At 38.6% G+C, this 23,087-nt stretch overlaps 1 protein-coding gene across 3 annotated transcripts in view; it reads right to left on the bottom strand.

Moving 5' to 3' along the window:
• The window catches only part of NELL1 (neural EGFL like 1), an 876,133-nt gene that overhangs the window by 235,693 nt on the left and 617,353 nt on the right, over window positions 1-23,087 (bottom strand). The window lies entirely within an intron of this gene.

Genomic DNA, 23,087 nt, shown 5'->3' with positions numbered 1-23,087 from the left:
GAAACTGGAACCTGTGATCAGAAGATAGGTGCATGTCCCCAGCATCTCTTCCCAACCAGACAGCAACTGGGTGGCCTTAGAAAAGTCACCTAACATGTTGGAAATGGAGGGAATGACCCCCACTCTGTCAACTTCACAGGATTTCCGAGAGGTCCAAATAAGATACAGATATGCCAATGTTTTGGAAACTGTAAAGCTCTATGCAAATGTCCACTACTGTTAATGTTGTCAGGTGATCAGGGATTGGGTGTGAGTTTTTTTTTTTTTTTTTTCACGGTACGCGGGCCTCTCACTGTTCTGGCCTCTCCCGTTGCGGAGCACAGGCTCCGGATGCGCAGGCTCAGTGGCCATGGCTCACGGGCCCAGCCGCTCCACGGCATGTGGGATCTTCCCGGACCAGGGCACAAACCCGTGTCCTCTGCATCGGCAGGCAGACTCTCAAACACTGCACCACCAGGGAAGCCCTGGGTGTGAGCTTTGACACTCATTTTCTATATCATCACGAGCAGGTCATTAAACCCTTGGGATCTCATTTCACTTCTTTCTAAGAAGAGATCAAACTCCGTGGTGTTGGATGTTCCTTCCAACTACAACAGTATTTCGATAATTCTCCAACTATGCATTTTCCCTTTGTGGAAAAGAGGCAAATAGCTCAGTTTAACAAAGTCGTGGGGATTTTTCCAGAAGGCAAAAGCCATACTACTTCTAAGCCAGAGCCCAATCACATGTCAGTTCCACAGCCAGCAGCACCTACGGCTATGACACTGCAAACAGAAGCAGAATTCCCATTGTTAACTCTGAACAACACATGGGTTAAATCTGCATCGACTATTTGGTTTAATAAAGCAGTTAGTTTGCTATGCATTCTTTGAGAAAGACTTACATAAACTTTGTTAAAATTAAACTCCTGGCACTTAACAGATTAAATTATAAGGGAAATTCACTTAGGGTTGACACATCATTCCCTGGAGAAGCGAAATAACTGAGGTGTTCATAATACAACAACTATCATTGCATAGCATTTGCACAGCCAAAAATTGCTGTGAAATTCACTGAGACACTGTGATGAGGCAGGCAGGTAGGCAGGCAGGCAGGCAGGCATTATCCGCATTGTAAAGGCAGGAAAACTAACACTCTGGATGTAACCTGACTCAGACCCAAAATACACAGTAGGAGGAACAGCTGGAATATGAATTCTGGGTCTTTTGACTTCCAAGTTTCTTTCTATTAGGCTATATTCCCTCTTGGTACCAACTCTCCCAGGGTTACCATTAGGTGCCACTGCTCTTCCTTTTGTGTTATGTGCACAGAGGAGACTGATGAATTTTTGAACTGGGGAAAAGAAAATAAAATTCTTACGAAGGGCCCAAACCAGCTGAATGTCATAAGTAGGGTTCAGATGAATTTGTTGTCTGGGTTTACACAACCAAATACACATCATGCAATCCTCTAGCTCCTATACTAAATTTCAGGCCCAGTGCCCACATGTGTGATTGATGGAACTCAGTTAATACTGCTTTCTGCTGCCTGATTTCTTAGAGACACCAAGTTACCTCAGCATGTTACAGCTGCCCTGAAATCTCTCCACTGGCTTCTGCTACAAATGGGTATTGATTGAAAAATTCTATTACTGTACTTAGTTACACAGCTTTCAATAAGCAGGTTGCAGATGGCACTGTGGCTGGTTTCAAGGAGAGCTGAAAGACCCAAGGGTAATGGAATACCTGAGAAAATTAGCAAGAAGCCTTAGATGCTCAGGCAGGATACAGGGATCTCCTTTTTAGAGTGTAACCTGTTAATTTAGGAAGTACTGACTCACTTTTGGTCCTCAAATGAGGCACGCCAGCTGGATACAGAACTGAAACTGTTTAACAGCAACCCGACTGTACTTCAAATAAAAACAAGAATAAGCACTTGGCATGTGATGGTTTGGAGGGGCTAACACACTCCTAGCTCAATTAACATGTATTGAGCAACCCTTCGAGCCCAGGCACCAAAACAGGTGCTGGAGATACCAAGAAAGATAAGACATGATTGTGATTTCCATCATCAAGAACTTACCAACTATAATCCACAGGCCAAATCTGGCCTTCAATCTATTTTTGTAAATAAAGTTGTATGGGAACACAGTCAAGCTCCTTAATTTACCTATTATCTTTGACTCCTTCTGTGCTACAACGGCAGAGTTGACTAGTTGTGACAGAGACCATGTACCCCAGAAAGCTAAAATATCTATTACTTGTCTCTTTACCAAAAGAGTTTGCTGACCTCTGGGTTAGACTATTGTGGGAGCAACAGGTGCTAATGGATGATTTGAATGTAATATCTTAAGTCCTCATAATCAGAACACACGATGATAAGGAACCATTAAGGAAGGGTATCTAATCTTTCCTTAAGTTGCCAAGAAGAACAGCTGCATTAGCAGTCTTTGAAAGAATGAGATGAGTTGGTGACGTAAAGAAAGGTAAGAAAAGAGAGGGAGGAAACACAGCAGAAGGGCCGGCTAAGCAAAAGTGCAAAGTTGTAGAACAAGAAGATCATTCGTGTGCATGGGAATGCAACCTCCGTAGGAGCAGCTGAACTATGCAAGTTTCAAGAGGAAGGTAGGAGCCTGTATGTCAGGCTGCGGGGTCTGGGCTTTGTCTGTAGGCTATTCCAGGCTACTGAAAAGATTAAACAAGGGAATAAATGATCAAATTTGTATTTTGATGATGGAAACACAAAAGACCCCAAATAGCCAAAGCAATCCTGAGAAAGAAAAACGGAGCTGGAGGAATCAGGCTCCCTGACTTCAGACTATACTACAAAGCTACAGTCATCAAGATGGTATGGTACTGGCACAAAAACAGAAATGTAGATCAATGGAACAGGATAGAAAGCCCAGAGATAAACCCACACATATATGGTTACCTTATTTTTGATAAAGGAGGCAAGAATATACAATGGAGAAAAGACAGCCTCTTCAATAAGTGGTGCTGGGAAAACTGGACAGCTACATGTAAAAGAATGACATTAGAACACTCCCTAACACCATACACAAAAATAAACTCAAAATGGATTAAAAACCTAAATGTAAGGCCAGACACTATAAAACTCTTAGAGGAAAACATAGGCAAAATATTCTGTGACATAAATCACAGCAAGATCCTTTTTGACCCACCTCCTAGAGAAATGGAAATAAAAACAAAAATAAACAAATGGGACCTAATGAAGCTTAAAAGCTTTGCACAGAAAAGGAAACCATAAACAAGATGAAAAGATAACCCTCAGAATGTGAGAAAATATTTGCAAATGAAGCAACTGACAAAGGATTAATCTCCAAAATTTACAAGCAGCTCATGCAGCTCAATATCAAAAAAACAAACAATCCGATCCAAACATGGACAGAAGACCTAAATAGACATTTCTCCAAAGAAGATGTACAGATTGCCAACAAACACATGAAAGAATGCTCAACATCACTAATCATTAGAGAAATGCAAATCAAAACTGCAATGAGGTATCACCTCACACCAGTCAGAATGGCCATCATCAAAAACTCTACAAACAATAAATGCTGGAGAGGGTGTACAGAAAAGGGAACCCTCTTGCACTGTTGGTGGGAATGTAAATTGATATAGCCACTATGGAGAACAGTATGAAGGTTCCTTAAAAAACTAAAAATAGAACTCCCATATAATCCAGCAATCCCACTACTGGGCATATACCCTGAGAAAACCATAATTCAAACAGAGACATGTACCACAATGTTCATTGCAGCTCTATTTACAATAGCCAGGACATGAAAGCAACCTAAGTGTCCACTGACAGATGAATGGATAAAGAAGATGTGGCACATGTATACAATGGAATATTACTCAGCCATAAAAAGAAATGAAATTGAGTTATTTGTAGTGAGGTGGAGGGACCTAGAGACTGTCATACAGAGTGAAGTAAGTCAGAAAGAGAAAAACAAATACCATATGCTAACACATATATATGGAATCTAAAAAAAAAATGGTTATGAAGAACCTAGGGGCAGGACAGGAGTAAAGACGCAGACCTAGAGAATGGACTAGGCTAAGTCATTAGGCTAAGCGGACTCTAATGCATCAGGAGCCTAAGTAAGCAAATGGAAACCTAAACTAGTGTCAATTTCTGTAAATGCCTCGAGGTTCAGAAATCTAAACTTAAGAACCAATCACAAACAGCCAACCAGTCTTTCCCAAAAAAGGCAAGCTCTTAAGCTATAGCCAATCACATAACTTCCTTGCTTTGTCTCCTTGTCTGCTCTACAAAAGCCCTTCCTTTAGCTCCTGCTGGTGGAGTGCTGCTGGATTTGAACTGATGTTTGCTAAGGTAAACTCTCAGACATTTTAATGTGCCTCAGTTTGTCTGTTAACACAAGGGAGTGTGTTCCAAGAGCTGGTTGGTTCCTCCCTTTATCATAGCATGATATGCAAATAAACATTTAATAAATGCCTTTTGATGGGAATAATGGATTGATCTGGGGAATAGTTTCAGCTACTGGTCATGTGGACTTAGCTGGAGAAATTATCTTTCCTTACCCACCCAGCATCAATTCACTCCCAATTAATACCATTCATCACATATACTCCAGACTCCCACAGTCATAATCTCTAATTACTTTGTCTGAATTACCAACACAGGGCCTTGTTTACAAATGCCTGAGTATCCCTTTTGGAATAAGACTCCCCTTTGCCTGCCACAAGTCCCTTTGTGAGAATTCAAAAATACATAGAGAATACACTAAATACAAGTTTATGCTTTTGGCAATGCTAGGAAACCACACAGATAAAATAGGGTCTGCCATAGTTAATAGTTCACTTTGCAGTTCTAGAAGCTTATGATGTGACTCTCCCTTTTCGGAACTCTGTCACTATGTAGACGTATAACATGAAACATTCTGCCTTAGTTGATTCCTAGTGCTTTACAAATTGGGCATAGCTAAAAACGGTGCGCTTTTCTAAGAAAATGATATATCATATCTCTTCTCGCTAAGTCAGCACCCAATCCAGGGATAATCACACACATATTAAAGCCAAAATAGGAGTAAAAGCTATATTAGCTTTAAGTTTATGGAAAACCAGAGCCTGAGACAAGTTTGAATGTTTATTGTGGCAGTGGCGGCGGATGGGGGAGGGAAGTTGGTGCAATCCAGTGAAAGCAAGAAGGAAAGAGAGACAATGAGAAGTAGTTATGCCTGTTTGCTAGCGCTGCCATAACAAAGTACCATAAACTGGGCGGCTTCAACAACAAAACTTCATTGTCTCACAGTTCTGGAGGCTAGAAGTCCAAGACCAAGGTGTTGGCAGCATTCGTTCTTCCTGAGGGCTGTGAAGGAGAATCTGTTCCGTGCTCCTCTCCCCTAGCTTCTGGTGCTTTGCTGGCCATCTTTGCCATTCCTTGGCTTGCAGAAATATCACCTTGAACTCTGCCTTCATCTTCGTATGGTATGTGTGTGTTCTTCATCTTCGTATGGTGTGTGTGTGTTCAAATTTCCCCTTTTTATATGGACACCAGTCATATTGGATTAGGGGCTCTCTCTACTCCACTATGACCTTATCTTAATTATATCTGCACCCCTATTTCTTTTTTTTAATTTTAACATCTTTACCGGGGTATAATTGCTTTACAATGGTGTGTTAGTTTCTGCCATAACAAAGTGAATCAGTTATACATATACATATGTTCCCATATCTCTTCCCTCTTGCGTCTCCCTCCCTCCCACCCTCCCTATCCCACCCCTCCAGGTGGTCACAAAGCACCGAGCCAATATCCCTGTGCCATGTGGCTGCTTCCCACTAGCTATCTATCTTACGTTTGGTAGTGTATATATGTCCATGCCTCTCTCTCGCCCTGTCACAGCTCACCCTTCCCCCTCCCCATATCCTCAAGTCCGTTCTCCAGTAGGTCTATGTCTTTATTCCTGTCTTACCCCTAGGTTCTTCATGACATTTTTTTTTCTTCTTAAATTCCATATATATGTGTTAGCATACGGTATTTGTCTTTTTATTTCTGACTTACTTCACTCTGTATGACAGACTCTAGGTCTATCCACCTCACTACAAATAGCTCAATTTCGTTTCTTTTCATGGCTGAGTAATATTCCATTGTATATATGTGCCACATCTTCTTTATCCATTCATCCGATGATGGGCACTTAGGTTGTTTCCATCTCCGTCTGCAGCCCTATTTCTAAGTGAGATGACATTCTGAGATACTGGGGACTAGGGCTTCATCATATGAATTTTGTGGGAACACAATTCAACCCATAACAGTAGGTATGATATTGTGATATAATAATAATCTTCATCCACAGTTCCTGGCACATAGCTCCTAAAACTCTTGTAATTTCCTAAGTAAGAGCTGTAGGGACACCTTTTAAAAAAATATTTAGTTTTGCTCCCCGTTCCACAATATGAAGGTGAAATGGGTATCTTTTGTTATTCATAGTAAATCCCTTTCCGGGGAACCAACCACATGATTAGCTGGTTCGAACTTTCAGCCATGCCCCCATCCCCCACCTCCAGGGAGGGAAGAGGGGCTGAAGATTGAGTTCAATCACAAATGGCTAATATTTCAATCAACGATGCCTACAAAACGAAGCCTCCATAAAAACCTAAAAGGACAGGAGTTGAAGAGCTTCCAGACTGGGAAACACAGCAGCCTTTCCTTTACGGTAGGTAAAGCAAAACAACATTGTGAATGACGATAATGGTTTCTTGGTGACATGGGACATCTCAGAAGAACCATTATAAAACCTCTGCATCTCAGAACAGTCTGCAAGAAGGAGAGAAAACAATTCACATGTTGTCTCCTTATGACTCATGCCTTTTCTCCATCAAAGTTTGCTCCACAGAGCATCAACTGTCCTGTAATTTTAGATGGTATTATTTGACCCCTGTGGAGGTGCTGGGGAAACTAGAGCTTCTGGGGTCTGGTCAGGTTGGATTTAGACATAGGAGCTGCTGCAGATCCTCCCAGAGCCAGCACGATGGAGGTGGTCCCAAAGCCTGGCACTAGACCCCAGGACAGGTCAGAGAATCAGTAAACTCTGGTTGGTGGCTGGAATACTAGAATTGTGAGAATGACAGGAGCCATTGCTCAGCTATTCCAGTCAGGAAGCAGGGCAAGCAGCCAAGGTCCAGGGGACAGATGGGCTCAGAGTACCCGGGGGAGTACATAAACTAGGTCCAGTAAACATTCATTTAAAAACACAACTGTCAGCACTGGCACCAACATGATAAAAAAAAAAAAAAAACAACGTACGGATATGGAAAGTTAGTGATGAGTGAGCGTATTCGTTTCCTAGGGCTGCCATAACAAATTACCACAAACTTGGTGGCTTAAAACAACAGAAATGTATCCTCTCGCTCCATGGCTTCTAGGTGCACTAATTCAATCTGTGCCTCCATCTTTTCTTGCTGTGTACCCCTGGCTTCACATGGAGTTTTCCTCTTCTTATAAGGAAACCAGTCATATTGGATTAGGGCCACCCCAATGACCTCATCTTAACTTGATTACATTCGCAAAGACTCTATTCCCAAATAAGGTAACATTCACAGGTACAGAGGGTGCAGAACTTTAATAATATTGGGGGTGGGGGGAGACACACAATTCAACCCATAACGGTGGGGATAAGACCAACGGGACTCTAGAATTGGATTTATTCCTGATTACTTGCTTGATATCTGGCATGACTTTAAATCTCTTGGACTGGGGATTCTACCTCTCTAAAATGAGGCGAGTGGCTCTTAATCTTTTATAGATAGACCCTTCTTCAAAAATGTATATAACTGAATACACACAAATGTTTCAGGGGAGTCCTCAGTCTTCCTAAAGCCCATCCCTGGACCCCTAAGAGCAATCTCTGTCCCAGTTAATCAAGATCTCATCAAACTTTGCCAGTTTATAGTTTTATTATTTATTTCTATGCTTTACTAACCTTCTGCTCAAGTTTTATGGGCTATTCCAAGTCCTGTGGCAGGGACAGCTCTCTTCAGACATAAAAAAAGAAAGGAAATGCTTCTTTCTTACTTGCAATACTATCCATGCCAGGAGTTTCAAGGGATGAATGATGTTAGATATTTTTTGAGGAGTCAGAGTACCTTTGCTGCTGTTAATCTGGGGTAAAGTTTCATGAAAACAGAAGAGCAGTCAGTATCTGCACCTACTCCAGAAGCTCTGGAGTAAATAACCTTTTCAGGAGCTTTGATAGATCTGGACCTTGGGCCTTCCCCCAGGCCAAATAATCTCACACATTTTAAGCTACGCTCAGAGCTTAAAGTCTGCAAAGTCTGCGAACCTCTGACACAATGATTATACCTATTTAAAGTACGTGTGATGGGTGACCACACATATTTTGTTTTCTCCAATGTCTTTCCACTGCAATTGCTCTTCATAAAGCAGGAGGACTGTATTTATCTTACTCCCTTAATATGTGGTCTAGCAAAGTGCTCTGATTAGCATTTAGCAAATGCTACCGAGTGCAGAATGATATTGAATCAGCTCCCACACACATTACCTGTAGAAACTGTACGACACATGCATTCTCTTTTACTACTGCATTGCCTACATGTCACATCTCACTCAAAAGACTGTAGGAAACTGGAGTGTGGGGAATCATGTTCGACTCTGGTATATTCCTCAACTTAGAAACCATGTGGCACAGAGTAGCTGGGCCAGGACGAGGGTGAGACAAGAGAAGCATATAAGGCACATAACTTAGGAGGCACTCACTCTTAAGGGCATGCAAGCACCCTGCACAAGAGATATGTAATTTGTTAAATAGTGGCTGAATGAAGGGGAAACAAGGAAAGATGAAGGAAGACAAGCACTGGAAGAAAGAAAAGTGGGAGAGGAAAAAGCAGGCTGGCAGAAGAGGAAGGGAAGAAATCATAGTTAATGGGTCGGAGACATCATTCACTAAATAACCATTTGCTCTTCTACATTTCTCATCCTCCACTGCAGTTGGCCAGGGTCATGTGACTAGTTCTAGCCAATGGGCTCTGAGTAGAAGGCACATGTGCCATATAAGAGTCAGTGGGTCTTGTCTACCCATCCTTTCTGCTGTCACAGTGATCTTGGAAGCCATGTCAAACACACGGCATAAGTATAAGATGGAGGAGGGTGATTCAGTGCACATCAGACTTTATGTAAGAAATAAACTTTATAGTATAAGCTACTGAGACTGTATGGTTTACTATTAGAATGCCATAGTTTTTCTATCCTGATTAATACAAGGACACAGCAAATGTGATGGATGGGGTTATATGGATTTTTTAATGTTATCTTTGATCATATGAGAAAAACAAACATGATCCAGAGAATATCCTTTACTTTATTATGATATAAATTATGTAGACTGACTCAACCTCCCTGGTCTCTTCCATTTCAGTTCCATTTTTAGGAAAAATTACACTCAGTGCTCCAAGCCAAGTACCTTGAAAACTGCCATTTCACTGAGAAGACCCTAACAACCTACCTAGTCCCAGCTTGCATTAATAACTCTTGGCATTGAAACAACTTTCGCAGGAGTCCCTTCTCACAATATGTCTGTTCTAATGATTGCATATTGTTTAACTGAGTATAAAACTCACCAAGATTTTGCCTGCAAAACTGGTCTGAAATTTCAACCCAGTTACCTCTTTATTTAAGCCTTGCTCTCTCAGAATATCAGTAAGACCTTCAAAGGGAATATCTTTTATTTCTTGTGAGTTTTGGAATTTGACTTGTTCTTGCTATATAATCCTTGAATGTAATAACTTCAGCAATTAGACATTTAAAGGGCCACCTGAGTAAAGGAACGAAAACAGACAATAAAACTAAAAAATAAGTTGAACTGCGAAGTATTTTATTTTCCTATCTGTTTAATATGTGTGTACACTATGTGTACACGTATGAGATGTGTTAAGTGCAGCGCCAAAAGCAACAGATTAGAAGAAAAAAGACCTAATGCTAGTGAGGCCTCTGCCTATTATTAACTTTGTGATCTCAAGCAAATCACTTTAACTATTTGGTTCTTTTTTTATGTATAAATTTTGATAGAACCAAGCAAGATCGAAAAAACAAGTTGGAAAGACTCTAAATTCTGAATTAACAGTCCTGGGAATGAAACCTAGTTTCCCCATTTACTGACTCTCGCTTGGGCTAGCCACTAGCCTTCGCAAATCTCAAGTGGATCAGGTATACAAATGGGGATAAAGTCACCCTATACAGTCACTGTGAGATTCAAAAGATAATAATGTAAAAGGGCTTGGCACAGTGCCTGGCTGAGAGTAAATACGAAATAAATGTGTTTCTGTAAGTGCTACACAGATGGGGAGTGGTATTATTACTTACATACATATAAAAAGTTCTAGTTAACATGCCACGGCAAGTTTACGGTATAACCTGAGGAAGTTTATAAGAAGCTGCGGATTTGACATCACAATTACATTTCTGATGTTAGAATAGGTCATCTCTAAAGAATGTTAAAGATTTTTTAACGTATTGAATAATGTGCAAGAACTATTATTACATAAATGTCAGTTGCTGACTTTGCATGGGTCTAACACTAAAACAGACTTGGGATAAACGGTAATATTCAAACAGAACTGAAGCAAACTTTGCTCAAGGGCAGTGGAAGGCTTTTGAGTCTATCACCTCTGCCTTTGGGGTTTGATTCTGATTAGCCATATGAACTGATGATCCGATTTGTTATGTGAACTTGGACATATTATTTTCATCTTCATGAGTCAGTTTTCTCCTATGTAAAATGTAGAAATTAATAGTATCCACTTTGCTGATATTATTTGGGGACTATCTTTAAGAAAAAATGTAAAGGACTTAGCGGAGGGTAGACCCAACACAATCAATACTGGCCAAGAGGCATGGAAGTTATTATCATAGTAGTGTGGGGTTAAGATGGCACACTCTGGAACCAGGCTACTTGGGTGCTCAATCCTGACAGATTGCTTAAGTTTTCATTGCATCTGTGTCTTGATCTAAAAATTAGGGCTAGTAATAGTATCTGCTTCATAGGCTTCTCCTGAGAATTAAATGAGCTAATACATATAAAATGTTGAGAACTGTATCTGATTTATGGCCAGGAAGCAAAAAGTGGGCTATTATGATCATTAGAACAGGTTAAAAATCACTTAAAAAAAAAAAAGAGCTTTAGATGACATCCCTCCAAAAGATAAAAACAAACAAAAGCTTTTGCTTCTGATTCTTATTGGAAAATGAAGAAAAGTTCAATGAAAGCTGGAAGGAATTGGGAGGAGGAGGTAAGAGGCTCAGCTGGAAAGCCTCTGTGGATGTTTCAATTGTGAGAGTTAGGCTAAGGATGGGATAAAGCTGGTATTCACGGTGGCAGCTGGCAACATTAGGTCAGTGAAACACCCCAAAGTTCTGTTGGCCACTGCCCAGAGCTGAAGGGAGCAGTTCTTGGCAACTGTGATAAACATGCTTTGTCATCTGCAAAGCAGGATACAAATGTTATCTTTGGTACTACTGCTATACAACACCATTCCTGTAGCGTATTGTTCATTCATTTTTCCTACAGATGTTTATTTAGTGCTTTCCTGCTGCATGCAAAACACTATGCTAAGCTCTAGCAATGCAGCAGAGAACAAAACGCTGCGATCTTGTACTCATGGAACTTATATTATAGTCTAGGGAGGAGATGGACATTATAAAAAGATGCTCACACAAAGAAATACAGAACTGCAAATTATGAAAATGTCTACGACGGAAGGCGATAGGACTGGTACAGTGTAGTAAGAGCATAGCTTTGGACAATGGGTTCAAATCCTAGCCCTTCCACTTACAAATGGTGTGACTTCGGGCCAAAAACTTAACCACTCTATGCCTCAGAAGTTCTTCTGAAAATGGAAATAATGAATTAATTACTTCACAGGGTGATTGAGAAAATCAAATAACACCTGGAAGTAAAGGAATTAGACTCTAGAACATAGCAACTGCTTAGTAAATATTAGTTATTATGTTAATCACAGGAGTTTCATGAAAAGGCTCTTTCTTCACTTTGTTAAACAATATATCCAGAGGGCAAGTAATACACACACACACACACACACACACACAACATACACACAACATCCACACAACATTAAGATAATCAGTCGATTGCTCTTCTAATCTAAGATGTGTTTGGCATGATATGCAAAACATAATGGCTTGACCAAATTTTCACTCTCTAACTGGATGTCGTATATACATGGATTCTAGTTTTTAGGGAGGAAAAGGACCTAGCAATGTCATTGCCTTTATTTGACCGTTTTCAGGCAGGCAGCTTCCCACCTGCCCTGAGAGTGAGGATCCATCCATTTCTGAAAAATCTCCTGGGAACGGGACATTTTAATCTCCATTGGCAGATAACAAATAAATGGCATTGGACATTTCATACCCAGGTGAAGGTTGATGTTTAATCCAAAGTGATTTATGGCTTGAGTCACATGGTTATTATTGACAATTTGTTGATTAGCTCTTTGGCATATTCCCCAGCCCCAGCTCTTTCCTTAGTTTACATAAAATAAGATCAGAAAAAAGTAAGACACTGAGATAATTAAGGGGAAAGTGAGAAAAAAAAGAAAGAGAGCAAGAGGGAGAAAGAGAGAAATAAAGGAAATTTATAAAGTCAAATTGAATGCATTTGAATTTTTTGTCTTTTTCTACTTCTTGGTGTAACTGCCCCCAAAAAATATATAGGGGTACCTATAGGAATGCTTGAATCGAAAACTCAGGATAGATTTACAGTAGAATGAATAAAATTCAGCACATTTTAAAGTGTTTCAGACATTTTAAGTGCCAGTTTAAAAAAAAAGGTTTGGCCTTTGTATTTTGCAATATCATCAATGAGTTTTTAAAAGTATTAAGTGTTCTTTCTTTTCTAATTGAATTACATTGCTCTTCAGGGGCCTCTGCAAATAGCTTAGTATGTTCACAGAGGATACCATGCCTCTGATTCTACTAAGTACAAACAGATTTTTTTAACCTATGAAACAATGGAGAGTCAAAACTAACAAGGTGGCCGATCTTACTCTGGGACAGTAGGTATCTGAGCTGTTCTCTTCTCTTCCTCTGTCTGCTCCCACAGTACCTGTTCTCAGTCTCCCTCCCCAGCTGCCTCAGCAGATACACCACAACATACTGGTGATTAATCCAGCCACTGTCACAGAATCTACACAATCACAGTAACTTTACCACTAAAGTCACCAGAACATTGTATGGAAACTAATGAAATGGTTCTGTCCTCTCCCAGAGGATCCACATAGGCAGCCAAATTAAAATAACAAAAACATATTGGTAAGTACAACTGCATGTATTTCATTCATACTTTTGAATTCTATGAGGATATAAATATATAGAGAGAGAGATAAATAAAGTAGAGATAGGTGGAAGTAGAAAGCCAGGGAGATCTCTCTCACACAAATCCTTTAAGAAAATAGTGACCATTAACACTCTCTGGACAGAGATATAATACTCAGCAGACTACATTACGTATCATATACTTGGCCTAATGAGGGGTCAGCAGACTACAGCCTGCTGTCTGTTTCTGTAAGGCCCATGTGACTTAAGACTTTTTTTTATTTTTAAATGTAAAATGTAAAAACAACTGATTGGCGATTTGGTAAGAACAATTATTCCATTTTCCTTATTGGCTCATAAAGCCTAAAATATTTACTACCTGTCCCCCTGCAGAAGAAGTTTGCCAACCACTGGCCTATACTTTTTATCACCCATGACACCTGGCCTCTGTCCTTGGTGGTAGTCACTGTACATATGCTCACTTATTTAATGTCCGTCTATCCCTCTAGATAAACTCCCTGAGGACAGGTACAAGGAGAAGCTCTGTGACTGTTACACAGCCGTGTCCCCAGCACCTAACACAAAGAAATCACTCAATAAGGACTTGATTAAAAACTTAATAAGTGAATAAACTTTGATGCATATGCAGGACTTTCTCTGGCCCTACTGATTATACATCCTAGTAGCAAAGTAGAAACCGGGCAGGAAAAGAAACCGGCCTACAATTATACAACTCCACAGTGGAGAAAAGCGAATTTCAATTCAGTGATCCTTATTCCTATTCCAGTGTATTTTCACTACAAGCTTCCTTTGAGCAAAGGAGGAAAGAGCCGATTTTGTCTGATCTGGTTTACCATGTGTCTATGAAGAACAGATAAACCAAACAGAACACGGACTCAATGGGATAGAGAAAGTCATGCAAACACTGCCAACTATCCATTTGCTCCCCACACTCCACCCTCTACCTGTTTCCCCCACTCAGTGCTTCAACATTCAGTGCCTCCCTGTGCAAAGGTCAGGAACGGAATTATATGGCAACTCACGGTACCAGTAAGTAGAAAGAGATGGATCTAGGGGAAATACCTAGTGATGCTAAATACAGGCATACATACCTGTGTGAACACATAGTTCACACCATTCTACTTATTTTATTATAAAGAGAGCAGAGGCCACACCACACTCCTTCACCCTTGCCCAATCACATCATTGAAACTGCATCTCCAACTTTTTATATTTCTGATTTTCACCACTACCATCACAACAACGAAAATGACCACAGTGGTGATGTGTCAGGAACCGTCCAATTTCAATTTAAGCATAACCTCTAAATAATGGAGATAAAGATCAAGAAGGTAGTAAGTGTTAGAGCCAGAATTCAAATCTAGATCTTTCTGACTGCAAGGCTGGTCACTGTAACCACTACCTTAAATTAGAACTATCCACTTTGGCTGCTGCTTTGCTCCTTAGTGCTTGTCTTAGTCTTTATGTCCTCATTTCCATTTTTATTGATTTTACACATATTTTGCCTTTTAAAAAGAAGCATGCAGTATGATCTGTCTTAATCTCATTTTACCCAAGAACGACCTTAAATCCATGACACAGAATAGATATTCATGGACTCTGAAATAACTGATAAAAATATTTAACCAGTTTCCAGTGACACCTATTTATTTTATTTATACGACACCTTTTCCTACAAATGATTTGAAGAAAATTAGAACAAAAGACATACAAAATGATCTTATCACAATACCAAAACTAGTCTCAGTAGAATAATAATTTAAAAGAAAATATGAAGCTCCAAAAAATCCATGAAAGAAACTCTAGGTAGATGCTTGATCTCTAGTTGGAAGCAATTACAAAGAAAACACCAATATATTTAGTTATGTAAAAATTAAAATATAAAGATCATAAGACAGTGAAAAATAATTTAAAGGTAAATGACATAAAAGGAAAATATCAGCTAATGTAACAGACAAAGTCAAATTTTGGGATTTTTGAGATGCTTGCTCAAATAAATAAGAAAAACACTAAGTTAAAAAAAAATGGGGGGCTTCCCTGGTGGCGCAGTGGTTGAGAGTCCGCCTGCCGATGCAGGGGACGCGGGTTCGTGCCCCGGTCCGGAAAGACCCCACATGCCGCGGAGCGGCTGGGCCCGTGAGCCATGGCCGCTGAGCCTGCGCACCCGGAGCCTGTGCTCCGCAACAGGAGAGGCCACAACAGTGAGAGGCCCGCGTACCGCAAAAAAAAAAAAAAAGGGCAGGACTTCCACTTCTTGCAATGAGTTTAGAGGATATGATTATTCTTTCTACCCTAAACAACTTCACTTGTATAAAATATATGAAACAATCACTTTCAGGAATCAAACGATGAGAAGCCCAGGAGATTATGCCTCATAGAAGGAAAACAAATAAGGCAATCTCTAAGATTGCCTCAATTTTCTGCCTGGATGCACTTTCCAGACAATGGTATAAGGAAAGTCAGCAGGGTACAGCTGTCTTGCTGAGGATTAGGGATAAAGATTAGAGTCTGAGGATGCAGAGGTGACTGGAATTTGAGGGCAGAGTACTCAAGAAGAGAAAACTGAGCAGAGAAAGTTTTAAAAGTCTGCATACGGGACCCCTTGAATATTTGAAGTTAAAGCTGTGCATCCTTGGAGTAATACTCCAAGTAGCCAGGCAAAGAAGAACTAATGGGGCACTATGACCTGAAGCACTTATTGGAGCTTAACAGGGATAGCAAACATTCAAGTTCTGTCCAGTAAAAGTTGAGAGATCCTGCTGAATACCCAGAGCATTAAGTAGAGACCCCAGAAAGAACCAAATTTAGAAATAGATCTAAGAGACCCCTTGGATAAAGGTTATATTAGATTCACTCAAACTAAACTTAAAAATATACCTCAACAGGCCATAAGAAAGAATACCAAAGCACTCCCCCAAAGAAACTGATTTTATTTAGAAAAGAATGTGGAAAAGTTCAAGCTTTAGGGCACTCTGAAAAAAATAGAGATTTTGATGGTAAGCAACTAAGAGGAGGCTGATACCTCCTTATGAGCAACAGGCTAAACCCCAGGTCAACAAGTTTACCAGAGGGAACCGGGGAAGAGACGGTGAAAAAGAAACCCCCTGTGGTCAGAATATACTCCAGAGATCAGCCTCAAAATATTCTCCAGAAAAGGGGTCTGAATTTAATTGAATCTTATGGTGGAGCACATTATGTTTCATAGGATTATCCAAAACAGCAGAGCAATCAAGGAGAAATTAGTGGAGCCTGAGAGCTATGTGTGTTACCCACAGAGGCAGGCAGCTTACAAAGGAGATCGGAGAAAGAGAGAGCCTGATAAAATGACTGTCTGCCAGGGTGACCATGAGCAGGTTCAAGACTATACTTCTGAAGAGCAAATCAGAGACCTCATACTTCAAGGAAAATTGGATTCACTGCAATTGTACCAACAAATAACAAACAAGCAAACAGCAAAAATACAACTCTTGGAGGTGGGGATCAGTATTCAGGGTTGCTACAATATACTGTCTAAAATGCCCACTATTTCACACACACAAAAAATATGAGCTACTCAAGGAAACAAGAAAGTATGACCCATACACAGAAAAAATATATTTAAAAAGCAGGCAACAGAAACTGCCTGTGAGAAGCCTCAGGTATTGAACTTAACAAAGACTCTAAAGCAGCTACACTAAACGTAATCAAAGAACTAAAGGGAGCCATGCTTAAAGAGGTAAAGGAAGGTAGGATGATAATGTATCATCAAATACCGAATGTCAATAAAGGGATAAAAACTTATTTTAAATGAACCAAATGAAAATTCTGGAGTGGAAAACTACAGTAACCAAAATAAAAGATTTACTAAGTGTTCTCCAAAATCGACTTGAGCTAGCAGAAGAATCAACAAATTTGAAGACAGATCAAAAGATTATTCAGTCCGAAGAAAGAGGAAAAAATGAAAAATAAAGAGTCTCAGAATTGAGGGACACCATTAAGTGCACAACATATGCATAAGTGGGATACCAGAAAGAGAAGACAGAGAGAAAGGAACAGAAAAATATTCAAAGAAATAACGTTTAAGATGCCCCATATTAGATGAAAAACATCAATTTACACATTCAAAAACCTCAACAAAATCAAAAGAGGATAAACACAAAGAAATTCAAACCCAGACAGATCACAGTTAAAATCTAGGACAGCAGCAAAGGAAAAACGACTCCTCATGCATAAGAGAATCTCAATGCGATTAACAACAGTGGACGTCTCATCAGAAACAATGGAGGTCAGAAAACAGTGAGATGACATATTTAAAGTTCTGAAAGAATAAAGCTGATGAACAAAAATCTTGTTTCTAGGAAAAATATCTCCAAGGAATATATAGGAATGGCCAACAGGTACATGAAAAGATGTTCAACATCACTAGTCATTAGAGAAATGCAAATCAAAACCACGAGATATCACCTCACACCTGTTAGAATGGCCATCACCAGAAAGACAAGAGATAGCAAATGCTGGATTGGATGAGAAGAAAAGAGAACCCTTGTGCGGTGCTGGCTGGATTGTAAACTGGTGCACCCACTATGGAAAACTGTATGGTGGTTCCTTAAAAAATTAAAAATAGAACTACCATGTGAGCCAGCAATTCTACTTTTAAGAATACATCCAAAGGAAAGAAAAACACTAACCTGAAAAGCTATATTCACCTCTATGTCACATGCAGCATTGTTACAATAGCCAGGACATGGAAATAACCTAAGTGTCCATCAGTGGATACATGAATAAAGAAGTTGTGGCATGCATTTATATACATGTACACACATACATACATATATACATGTACACACACACAGCCATAAAAAGAAACAAGGAAATCCTACCATTTGCTATAACATGTATGGACCTTGAAGGCATTATGCCAAGTGAAATAAATCAGACAGTGAAAGACAAATACGGTATGATCTCACTTATATGTGAAATCTTAAACAAACAAACAAAAGTCATAGAAAAAGAGATCAGATTTGTGATTACCAGAGGAGGGGCCACGGGAAATCAGAGAAAGGTGGTCAAAAGGTACAAACTTTCAGTGATAAAATAAATACTAGGAATGTAATATGCAACACTATGCCTATAGTTAACACTGCTGTATGATACATATGAAAATTGTTAAGAGAATCCATCCTAAGAGTTCTCATCACCAGGATAATTTTTTTCTTCTTTTCTTTTTATTCTATCTGTATGAGATGATGGATCTTAACTAAACTAAACCTCATTTCACAATATATGTAAATCAAACCATCATGCTGAACACCTTAAACTTATACAGTGATATCTGTCAATAATCTTTCAATAGACCTGGAGAAAAATAAAAGAAAGACTTACATAAGAAAAAAAATCTTTCAGCAAAGAGAAAAAATAAAAACATGCCCAGATGAACAAAACTGAGAAAAAATTTGTTGCTATCTAACTGATTTATAAGAACTATTAAAGGAAGTTCTTCAGTTTAAAACAAGTGACCCCAAATGGGATTCTTGTCCATATTTAAAAAGAAAAAACAGTAAAGGTACTTATGCAATTATAACACAGTATAAATGCATATTTCTTCTCCTTTCTTCTCTTGCCTCATTTAAAATGCATTTGTATAAAACAGTGTGCACGCAATTATATTACTGGGCCTATAACATATGTAACTATAATATTTTTAACAATAACCACACAAAGAATGGGAGCGGAAGCAAAGCTATATTGGCAAAAGGAATTCACATTAGATGGCAACTCATATTCACAGGAATAAAAGAAGAGAACCAAAAATGGCAAATAAGAACACAGCAACAAAATTTATAAACCATGTCATTGCTCTACTTTCTTCTCTCAGCTACTTTAAAAGGTATGAAATTATACAAAGAATCACAACAATGCATGGTTGGGTTTTTAACATATATATATATGTAATATGTGTAACAATAATAGCACAAAAGGAAGAGGAGATAGAGCAACGTAGGGGTATTTCTGTATTTCACTGGAGTTAAATGAATATAAATCTGACATAGGTTCTCGTAAATTTAAATGCATATGGTAAGCTTTAGATCACCTACTAAAAAAAATAACTCAAAACATCTAGTGAAAAAGTCATTAATTAAAATGCTATACTAAAAAATATTCACTTAATTTTAAAAAAAGCATTAACAAGAAATAGAGTCTTTTAAAAAAGGACACAGGACACACCGAGCACAAAAAGTAAAATGGTAGACATAAATCCAACTATAAAAATAACATTAAGTTTGAATAGATTAAACATCCAGTCATAAGACAAAGACTTTCAGTGTTGTTGTTTTTTTTTAAAGCAAGCACACAGGCAAAAACAAGCAGATGACAAAGGAATTACATCTTTTAAGTACTAAGAAAAAAAAGGCTCCAATTCTATATCCAGTGAAAATATCCTTCAAAAAGTAGGCAAAATACTTTTCAGGCCAACAAAAGCTGAGAGACTTTATCAGCAAACCTGAACTTTATTAAAGGAAGTTCTTCATGTAGAAGGAAAATAATACCAGAGAGAAAATTGGTTCTTAAAAAAAGTGGGGGGAGGAAGGGAATAAAGATTGCCAGGGATGGTAAATATTAGGGCAAACACAGAAGATATTTCTTTTCATTTAAAATTTTTTTAATTAATTGACAATTTAAAACAAAAACAGTAATAATGTATTTCAGGGTTTACAACATGGGTAGATATAAAATGTATAAAAATAAGAACACAGATGTTGGAAGGGGATAACTGAAATATACTCTTTTGAAGATTTTAATTTAAACATGAACTAGAATAATAGTATTTGAAGTATGGCTGTGATAAGTTAAAGATGCATATTACAAACCACAGCACAATCCTTGAAAACAAAAACAAAAAGATACCGCTAATAAGCTCGTAGTAGAGATAAAATGGGAGAGTAAAAATTATTCTGCTCATTGAAAAGAAGGCAGGAAATGACCAAGAGGAGCAAAGAACAGGTGGAACAAACAGAAAACCAATAGGAAGATGGTAGATTTAAACCCCCAAAGAGTCCTAGTGTTCATTCCAACTTTACTCATAATAGTCAAAAAAAAGAAAAAAAACAAACACAAAACAGCCCAAATGTCCATCAATAGGAGACTGAATAAACAAATGCTGGTATACCCATGCAATTAAGTACTATTCAGCAATAAAACGGGATAAACTATTGATACACTGAACCACGTAGATGAACCCTAAAAAAATTATCCTGAGCTAAAGAAGCTTGTCACCGAAGAGTTATGTACTATGTAGTTCTATTGATATGACGTTCTAGGGTAGGAAAAACTATTGTGGAAGAAATCAGAACAGTGGTTGCCTCTGGGTGTAGTCAGTGGCTAAAAACAGGCACAAAGGAACTTTCTGGGATGATGGGAATGATTTATAGCTTGATAGTGACGGGATTAAACAAGCATAGGCATTTTTCATAGGTTGTTGAAAAGTACACTTAGGACCTGTGTATTCATCTATATGCAAATAATACCTCAATTTTAAAATGTTTTGAAAATAGGTTTAAAAATTTAACATGAGAAAACATGCAAAAGATCAATACACTAATGGGAAAAGATCTCAACATTATTAGTAATCAAAAGGTTCACTTTAAAACAAATGGAAAAGGGAACCCTCTTACACTGTTGGTGGGAATGTAAATTGATACAGCCACTATGGAAAACAGTATGGAGGTTCCTTAAAAAACTAAAAAGAGAACTACCATATGACTCAGCAATCCCACTACTAGGCATATACCCAGAGAAAACCGTAATTCCAAAAGATACATGCTCCCCAATGTTCACTGCAGCACTATTTACAATAGCCAGGACATGGAAGCAACCTAAGTGTCCATCAACAGAGGAAAGGATAAAGGAGATGTGGTACATATATACAATGGAATATTACTCAGCCATAAAAAGGAACGAAACTGTGTCATTTGCAGAGACGTGGATGGACCTAGAGACTGTCATACAGAGTGAAGTAAGTCAGAAAGAGAAAAACAAATATCATATATTAACTGATATATGAGAAATCTAGAAAAATGGTATAGATGATCTTATTTGCAAAGCAGAAATAGAGACACAGACATAGAGAACAAACGTATGGATACCAAGGGGGAAAGGGGTGGTGGGATGAACTGGGAGATTGGGATTGACACGTATACACTAATATGTATAAAATAGATAACTAATGAGAACCTACTGTATAGCTCAGGGAACTCTACTCAGAGCTCTGTGGTGACCTAAATGGGAAGGAAATCCAAAAAAAGAGGGGATATATGTATATGTATGGCTGATTCACTTTGCTGTACAGCAGAAACTGACACAGCAGTGTAAAGCAACTATACTCCAATAAAAAATGAAGAAAAAAGAAAAAAATAAAACAAATGGGAAGAGGCGGCAAGACAAGCATTCTCATGTGATACTGTGGGAAACTAAATTGTTTTAGCCTTTGTGGAAAGCCTTGGTCTAACTATTCTACTTCCAAGTATCTATTCAAAGGAAATAAATCAGGGATGTAGATAAAGATTAATATAAAAAGATATCTTCTGAAGCATTATTTGTAAGTGAGTAACACTGGAAACAACCTAAATGCTTAAGTCTAAGAGGAACAAGTCAGAAAATAAAATTATATATTACTTATGACAAATCGATACACAGAAAGAAAAAAGTAGCCATACTGGAAAGGAATTAATAATAGTATTTTCTCTGAATGATAAAATTATACTTGTATTTGTACTTTTTGTATTTTTCCAGTTTTCGCCAAGATTTTTCTCTCTTCAAGAAGGAAAAGAAACTCCTATTTTAAAAGACACACAGAAAGACTAATGAAGAGAAAGTGAGAGTCAGCTTACAATAATAGAATGCAAATATGCTTTTAAAAAAAGGAAAAGAAAATATGATCTGGAAATTCTTAGGGAAGAAAAGGGAAATACGATACATTATTCTCTAACCGAAAGGAGAAAAATCTTCCTCTTTATTTTCTCAATCTCACCCATTTTCTTTGGTATTTTTATCACCAAAAATTGGGATAAAAATAAAATGGCACCCATGATGGACAGAAACAGGAGAGAAGACCAGAAATTACATATTCCAATAGGTTTGGCTAAATGACAACTTCCATCTCTCCTGACACTGTTATTAGCTTCACAAGCAACAAAATAGAGGTGCTGTGAGAAAGAACTTCAGGGAGAGAACAGCCAGTGAGTTTTCAACACATTATTCTGCCTCATCATGTGATGTGGTCACTGTCTGAGATACCCGCTAGTCTTTCGGGCTCTCGGCCTCAGTTTACAAATCTGTTACGTTACCATAATAATTTCTCCACCAACCGGAAGGGAGACCAACCTGACAGAAATAAAGCCACTTCACAAGCTGCAAGTGTTTTACTGCATTGCTGCGTCCTGACAAAATACGGGTGATTGTTTTTTCTCTCCAGTTAAGTTCCATGCATTAGAAAATTTTAAAGAGCTCTTTGATGACTGAGTGAAGCAGTTTTATTCCAGGCTGAACTGGCTGATCACTTCTTCATACAACAATGGTTTGTGCTTTTATCCTAAGGAGACACTTTCAATTCACTTACGGATAGCAAAGGGTCTAATGCATCACACAAGCAAAGCAGGAAATTGGGACAGATTGCCTGCCTAGTCAAAGAGGGAGGGCCAGAGGGCAATGGGGCATTTGCTCAGCAGTCTGAGGAAGAAATATATATTTTTTTTACTTTTCCAAAGCAAGCAGGAGGC

Source organism: Phocoena phocoena, chromosome 8, assembly GCF_963924675.1.
Source record: "Phocoena phocoena chromosome 8, mPhoPho1.1, whole genome shotgun sequence".
Taxonomy (NCBI): Eukaryota; Metazoa; Chordata; class Mammalia; order Artiodactyla; family Phocoenidae; genus Phocoena; species Phocoena phocoena.
This window is presented reverse-complemented; position numbering and strand designations above follow the sequence as displayed.